The 8350-nt window shown below is 38.5% G+C and overlaps 1 long non-coding RNA gene across 1 annotated transcript; it reads right to left on the bottom strand.

The window, feature by feature from the left end:
- Nucleotides 1-580: 580 nt before the first annotated feature.
- On the bottom strand, nt 581-1083 carry LOC122403567. Its single transcript, XR_006259629.1, has 3 exons — nt 1039-1083; nt 807-888; nt 581-715 (listed from the first exon to the last, which is right to left on the bottom strand). It is a non-coding gene; the product is annotated as an uncharacterized LOC122403567 (long non-coding RNA).
- Nucleotides 1084-8350: the final 7267 nt, after the last annotated feature.

Below are 8350 nucleotides of genomic sequence, written 5' to 3'. Positions count from 1 at the left end.
GAAATACTGCTTTACTTAATACTACTGCATAATACATAATTTCAACGATAAAATATTATCTACGAAAATAATTACGTACAAGTAATTATTCAATTTATAAATATTATATCACTAAATTTCATAGTTAGTGTTGTAAGCATGATTATGTTTACTTTCTCGAACGTTAGAATATCCCGTAATTTTTATAAATATTCCGAAATTTGCAAGAATTAAAGTTCGCTAGTTATTTATGCTTGAATATCATATTCCAACTCCGCAGTTACTACGTTTTCTAAAACTTGTATCGAAATATGTATGCAAATTGCAATTACAACAATTCATAAAGAAATATAAAGGATCAATTAAATAAATAACAGTCGGAGATATTTAATCGCGATCAGAATACAGTCTAATATAAACTATTCCAATTTATCGTTAATATCTGCCGACGCCATTTCTATATACTTCGATATGTATCGAAGTAGATAAAAAGTTTGTTAACGATTTTAATATTTTATCTTAACAATGACCGATTACAAAATTAAGATCATGCTTGCAACGAATGATTTAATAATGATATAAAAATATATAAATATTAATATGGGTGTTAATTTTTGTTGTAATTGTTTAAACGTTACCAATATTCCCTCCAAAATTTGTCGACTCGTTTGTCATCTGTTATGGTGTCGTTTACGCGCCAATGAAACTTTCCATGGCGTCGATTTTCAATCCGAGACTGTAACAGAAATGAAATACAAATTAAATCATAATTAAACAATAATTGATAATAATGAAGAAATATTAAAAGGTTAGAAACTCGTATGTACCTCGTTGGTCGCGAAACGCTGACACGTCATGGCAGGTTCCAACAAGTCTTATTATTTCTTAATTTCGAGTTCCAATAAAAAACTGTAACAGAAACGAAATAACGATGCATTAAAGTACGCAAACGATTATTACAATTAAGTAATGATTAAATCGAAACCGTATTGCAAGAGATCGTAAGTAGTAATACGCGAGTAGTAATAGTGGAAGGATAAACAGGTTAGAAATACGCACCTCGGTCGCGAAACGCCGATACGTCTCGACACGTCTTGATATGTTTATTTTCAAAGTATGAATGATGGCCGTCCGCTGTGCTCGGCAACGCTCGCAAATTAGGCGGCGGGGTGGGAGAAGCTCCGATGTCTCGCGAAGCTTGTTTATGAACCCAAGGGATACCTCGGATAGAAACCGCGGATAGACTGATTTTTAGTAAATTATTTACAACTTTAACTAGTCAAGGAATCGCGAATAATTCGTACTTTTCAATTGGTATGCATTTACACGCACTAGCTGCTGCCTACCACACTAATTCAGTGAGTTTCTCAACTGACCGTTATCCATGAGAAGAGGCCGCTAAAATCACCTCCGAATTTTCAGGTCGGTATGGCAGTCAGATTCGGCCGCGAAAGTCCATAAGGTGAAAGGTCTATTCATATATCTCGTCTGTGGTGAAAGGTCTATTCATATATCTCGTCTGTGGCGAACGTACCTTTTTCTGTTATCTTTTAATAGTAACACAGACAAGGTATCGACAGATGGTGATTTTTTTAAGGTTCAGTCACAGATGACGTATATTAGTAGACTTTTCACCCAATGTATTTTTTCGGCCCATTTTTCTGGGGCTCTAGAGCCCCATTACCATCTTCGTGTCATTCGCAACATTACCAACAGATTTAGAAATGAATTTCAATCCCTTTCCCATAGTCAACTCGTATGTATTTACGCACACGTTGCAACTGGCTGTCCATCAATTCAGTGAATAGTTTCTCAACTGATAAGGACGCTAAAATCACCTCCGAATTTTTCGCTCGGTATGGAAAATTGTTCGAACTGATGTACAAAGAGACACGTATTTACAAAAATTAACGAATAGAAAATGAGTAATACTACAGATACGGCAGTTATACATATGTGTCTTGATAAATCTAAAAATTGATTCATAACAGTGTTATCCGTTGCCCAGAGTAAGCTTACCTCTCCATTTACGCACACCAATCCACAGCCATGTGTATGTGAGCTTAGGTGCTTTGGACAGCTTCGGGAATTCAAGAAAGAAGGCGAATGTGAGTCTTTCTTGCTTTCGAAACAGCTGAAATCCGATTTGTGTCAACCTGCATACGATTTTGAGTCCCAACTGCCCAGGCATTTTTATTTTCCAACTCATGTATACCTATTACACATAAACGAGGTAAAGAATAGACCTATCGTTAGTGGGATGAACGCTATCGCTGTACCACGAGTGTCTTATAACATGAGATACACTCTTCATTGTAAGAAGCTTTAATCTTTGTAATGGTTTTAATGGGTCGATGACCAACAATGACTAGCTTATGGTCACTGGTGGTCAACAGTGAGGTTGACATCAAGGTCAGCGGTCCAGTGAAGATCCAGAAATGGTCAACAGGTGGGACCGATCGAAATAGTTTCTTTGCAGACAGGACAGTCTTACCTGTTAACTTCAACTTTGGCTCTGACTGGTCTCCCCACCCTTTCATCACCTTAAACATATAAGCAGGGTCTCTGCGGAGAATTCTTCAGTCTCGTCGCGGATTCGGGAGTGGGCAAGTAGCCAGAAGTGAAACGGGGACCGTTGCTGACTGCTGATGGCCGCTGCTGACCACTACTGGCCAGCGCTGACCATGGCTGACCACTGCTGACCACTATTGACCAGTGCCGGACGGTGGTGACCTACGGTAAGAACTGTTTAAAAATTCTCTCCCCTCCTTTATTCTATCGTTTGATACCAATTTCGCTTCAATGAACTGATTTTGCCGTGCTTGCCTAACTGACGTTGCTATAATATGAATATTTTCTTACTTTACAGCTGGCCCAGTGGTAACTATCCTACGTACTGACAACAAGTAGTAAGTTCACTCCACTTATTTATATTTTGCTATTTTTATTTGTTTGTTTGATGTGAATTCAAGCATCGATATGTATAATATTGCAGGATATAATAATGTAATATTGTTTTCTTGCTTGAATTCTCGTAATATTCTACGGAGGTACTTTGTTGATTCTTCCATTTCGTTTGATTGTTTGGTGTTGATTTAACTTGGTGTCTCGATCCAAGTTTCTTTCATTACAATTACGAATTTGATATGTATAACATTGTGTCGATGCATATATCATATTCGTTTCGATGACACTGATGAATATAAGATTTTTATTTTTACGTTTCAGCTTAAATTCTTGTAACATTTTGCTAATATACTCTGTTCAATTCCCTTTAACTAGGTGATAGATCATTTTTAAATGTTTATAAACCTCCTTTTTAACCCCTTAGCTTACAATGATGTTTCAGAGATGTGATGAGTATACCGGGCCAAACATGAACAAGCCGACTCAGAGACGTGATAAGTCTACCGGGCCAAACCTTGGTGACGCTTTTGGCACGCACAGTTGGAAATTAAATCGTAAGGCAAAGGGGTAAAACAACTGGTTGTATATGTGCTTTCTTTAGCAAGTGTAGTTAGTATCTTTTGCTTAAAATTATAATCTTCTTGCACACCGCGATTTTTAAGATGACAAATGTCATAGTAGATTCATTTTTAATTTGACACTAATTTTAAAATGAATATATAATGAGTACATATGCATATATGAGTAGTTCACTTTTTCTCGTCCGCTCGTTCTCTGGTTCTCGCTTTCCGAGATTATGTCTCGACTGAAAGGACCGGAGAGTTTTGCTTCAACCCCGGTGCAGCTTGGTTCAGCTTAAGTGGGGCCTCACCGAGCGCATATATTCTCCTCTTTATACGGAAAAGAGAATGACCTCCGGCGAGAGTTCTTGACTCATATCCGTTCTCGAGTACTAAGCGGGTCCTGTTGTGATCGTGTGTCCTCCAGGACCCGGCGGTTGTACGTAGAGAAGCCCGATAGACATGGGTCAGGGGCGTGACTTGCTTTTCTGATAATCAAGGCCGGGGGGGATCAATCTGATACCCACACTCACTGCACGCTTATGAGCACGTGTCGCGTTGCGTTTTATTTAAGCGTGCCATGTTTTTACACGCCGCAATTTGTAATATGACAAATATCGTAACATCAATCGAAAGTAGAGTCATGATTTTAATATCTTTTATAATACTTATTATTATATTCAGTTTAGAATGTGTTCCGTCCGGTCGGCTCGGGTTTTTTCCGCGTGTTTATGGTGCCAGATGCGGAAATTTGACTTTGTCGAAAAAGTCTTCGAATATTCCGCATCTGGCAAAAATAACCATAAATCGTCAAGGCGCTCAACGTTTCGAAAGCGCAAGGCCCTAGTCGGCCGACGAAGGGCTGTATTGTTCCGCGGGTGGCACGGTCCTCTACAACGACCATCGCCAACTCGTGGAACAATACAGCCATAAACCGGCTGCCACGCACGTGCAGCAACGCGCAATCCGGAGTTCCGTTTTTTCCTCGGCAAAATTAACGTGGCCTTCGACTTGGGGAGAAAACCTTGGCCACTCTCTTTCAGGGTGACCTGGGCCTTGCCTCCACCACCATCGGGTGAAGGAGGAGTTTCCTGCCCAACGGGGCAGGAAAATCGATCGTCCTCCCCCAAGTCGAAGGCCAATCGATAAACGGGAAAAATCAACGCGAATCGGTTGACCAACCCCCGAAATCGCGAGTCGGAGGGGGTTCAAGCCGAGGAGGAAACGGGCTCCGGACACTTCGGACATTCGTTCCATGACCATCGATACTTTCGTTCCACGACTATCGAACTGACTCGTTCTTCAATTCTCAAACCGATAATAACCAAAGGACTTCGACTTCAACGTTTATTTAGCAGCAACGTTCGCGCTGTCTTAGAAACGTGTAAAATCATCGTGTCCGAGTAAATTCACTGCAGCAACGCGACGCGACGGCGATCAAGTGCAGCTTCAGAATTTATTTTGGCGTCCGACAATTTGAACTAGTCGTTCAACATTAATTTCGCGAACGACGGTGCAGGTATCCGCGTACCACGAGGGTCACGAGGGCCTTACAACCCCTCAGAGTCAAAAGAGAGCTCACGCGTCTACCTGCCCAGTACCCGCCGCGACGGTACGTTTCAGAATGAGTGTCAAATTAGTAGCTTCCGATTGTTCTTTACATTCTTCAATAATTAAATTCACTTTCATAATTCAGTTGACGACTTTGGGTATCCTCGATATCGAAGATACCCAAAGTCTTGCTTTACTTATTAAAATATATCATTAGATTGACGTGCAAGAAGATATTTCGCGACGAATACATTTTAGAGTCAAAGTAACCTCGTATATTATGTACTATTTTTACTTTCTCACTGCACTTGCCTGTAGTTGTAGTATTTGTAGTTTTACTGTTACAGAGCATATTCCTATGGAAGTTTTAGGTTTATAGAAGTAACAATTAAGAATTGTTACAATTTTATTTGATATTGCTTTGTTTGTGTTTCAGGAAATCATCGTGGGATAAGTAGAAGATAGAAGAAAGAAGAATGTATTTCATGTATTTTGTTTCAGATTGCTCAATTTATGTTTTAATAATTTAGGTTTATAGTTAGGTAGAATGTAACAGTATGTTTCAAGAAATCTTCGTCGAAGGATCAACAAGGAAGAATATATTTACTATGTATTTTGTTAGATGATTAGATAGGTAGGATGTAAATGAATTTAGATTTATAGTTAGGCAGGAGTTTGATTTTCTATATTAATCATTATATCAGGCAGGCAATATTTTGGTCTATTTCTCTGTTTTGTTGATGAGAATTTAGAAACAAATTCTTTCTCAAAAATTCTTTCGTTGATTGTTTCCATCGTTGATTGCACTTTCGTTTGTTTCTTCTTCGACCAACGATTGTTGATCATAGATCTTTATTAATGGAGGGTGGTTGGGAATCGGTTAGGGCGGGTCTCCATTCGCAGCAACCTCCACGTAGTGAGACCTGATTAATATTATTTAGCGTTTAATTAATAATCGTATCATTCTTAGCTGGGTAATGCAATTGTTAATTAAAAACTAAATAATATTAGCAAATTGGCTGCGATCCGCCTTTCATAGGTCATCATAAATATAGAGCTTCTTCACTAGGTTAGTTTTGATTCTCATTGATTCATCAAAGGTTCTAGAGTATTGTCACAGATGATGTATAGAAGTAGATCCTTCATCCAATGTATTTTTGCGGTCTATTTTTATAGTGTCTCGAAACTCCACTACCATTTTCGTGCCATTCGCAACGTTACCAACAGATTCAGAAATGAATTTTAATCCCTTCTGTAGTCAACTCACATGTATTTACGCAACACTAGAGCTCTTTGCCTGTCAATACTAATTCAGTGAATAGTTTCTCAACTGACCGCCATACATGTAAAGAGGACGCTAAAATCACCTCCGAATTTTCAGATCGGTATGGCAGTCAGATTGGGCCACGAAAGTCCATAGGGTGAAAGGTCTACTCGTATACCTCGTCTGTGGCTCAGTTACTGAACTATTGACGAACGTAGCAAATGAAGAGCATAACAGAATATGTAGGCCTAAATTTTTTGGCGAAATTAAAACATTTCAAATCAATTGCAGTCAATTGCAATCATTTTTGGTCAAGACACATACCTCCGAAATCCTACGTACTTTTGAGAAAAAAATTCTTTACCGAAAATTTCTGTAATCTGTTGGTAATGTTGCGAGTGACGCGAAAATTGTGATGGGGCTCTAGTGACTCGTATGTCACTTCTGTGCCCATGTAAGTACCTCGTTTGTGATTTCCGTGGGCCGACGAAACTTAAAAATCAATTACTTAAAAAAATAAAAGTATCCATTGACAACTACAAAGATGGACGTCACAGAAGAGCGTTCCTTAATGCACGTGGCTAACGTTAAAACACGCCACTCATTATCGTATTGATCTACACCAAGTTTATCTCGCAAAAGAATGCAAAGACTCTTTCGTTTAGTTTGTACAGCGGATTTTATCTCTCCCAGACCAACGCGCGCTTGACAAGTAACCAAGCTTGTTCAAGTAACGAACGGCTTTTACCTTCCCTCGTGATTGTTCTCACGTTTCTTTGTTAGAAAAATAATTTGGCTAGAGCTGAGTGACGTTTTACCGTCGTGGAAACTATTACGTTGCTTCCTTCTGACGTTCGTCTCGGTTCTAATTGCTGCGGATAATTATCTCAAACAGTTACACTCAGACGTTTGTACGACGTGTAGGCGTAGTATTCTCATTTCATAACTCCTTAAGCTGAAGTAGAAGATCTTTCTTTGCTTTAACGATCTCGCGGAGTTACGGGTGGAATTTAACCGCCTTTGCGGTATCGTGGCTTGCTCCCGCGTAAAAAGAACACCGAGAAACGGAGAATGTAAGACGTGAATTTGATGAACAGGTTTTCGTGGTAAATCCACAAAGCGGTCTCGGCCAGCGAATGTCTGCAGAAGTTTCTGCTCATTCGATATTCTAGTCGGTTTTCAATGTAAACGGCTGGCGCGATGGCCAGTTCGAGCGAAGCTTTGCTATTGCGAAATTTTACGAATACAATATCCATCTGATCTCAAATATATTGGTCTCTGGAGTCCTTTACACCTCTGATAATGTATACGAAGCCTCGAAAAGCTTTTGTTTACGAACGTTTTACTTATCGACGTTTACTGTATCCGAACTTTAGACTTCCAGGAATTTTGAAAGTAAATAAAAATCAGTTCACCTTATTTTATTACTAGAATTAATCCTTTATAAAATTACTATTTTATTTGATAAATCGAATTAAGATCACTTGAATGCAGTGGTACGTGTTAATAATTTATACGCACCGTTTGATTTTGTTTAGCAATATTTTCGCCTATATTTAATTTCGTGAAAGTATTATAAAATTTTTGGGGCGAGAGAAATGTTATAAAAATTAAATGGAATTGTTTTTAAGTCATACACATTTAGATTTACACGCTATGCTGGTTTCGTAAAAGTTCTGTGTAAATTAAAAATATTTCGCGCCTTTTATTTAACACGTTCATGAATTCACGGGTACATGAAAATTAAAGTTACGCGCACTTCAACGTCTGGTATTATTTTTGTACGTTATTACACGAACGCACGCATTGTATGAATGTATGAAGTTAAATTTGTTTTAATGGGTGAGATTATAAAAAGTTAACTAATGCCCGAGATTTACTTTTAACCTGAAAATATTACGGCACAAACTTTTAGTTGGATATTTAACGTAGAAGCAAAAATTCTGGGAAATAGTTAATGATAAATACATGACAAAATAAAGACCGTGTCCTCCATGATTCTTTCTGACACCTTTTCTAAATTTTCATGTAGAAAGACACGCACAGATCAGAAAGGCCAATATATATTATATTGTAAGCAATGAAAATT

The sequence above is a fragment of the Colletes gigas genome, unplaced genomic scaffold, assembly GCF_013123115.1.
Source record: "Colletes gigas isolate AHSC1104 unplaced genomic scaffold, ASM1312311v1 Colletes_gigas_Sc00061, whole genome shotgun sequence".
NCBI lineage: Eukaryota > Metazoa > Arthropoda > Insecta > Hymenoptera > Colletidae > Colletes > Colletes gigas.
This window is presented reverse-complemented; position numbering and strand designations above follow the sequence as displayed.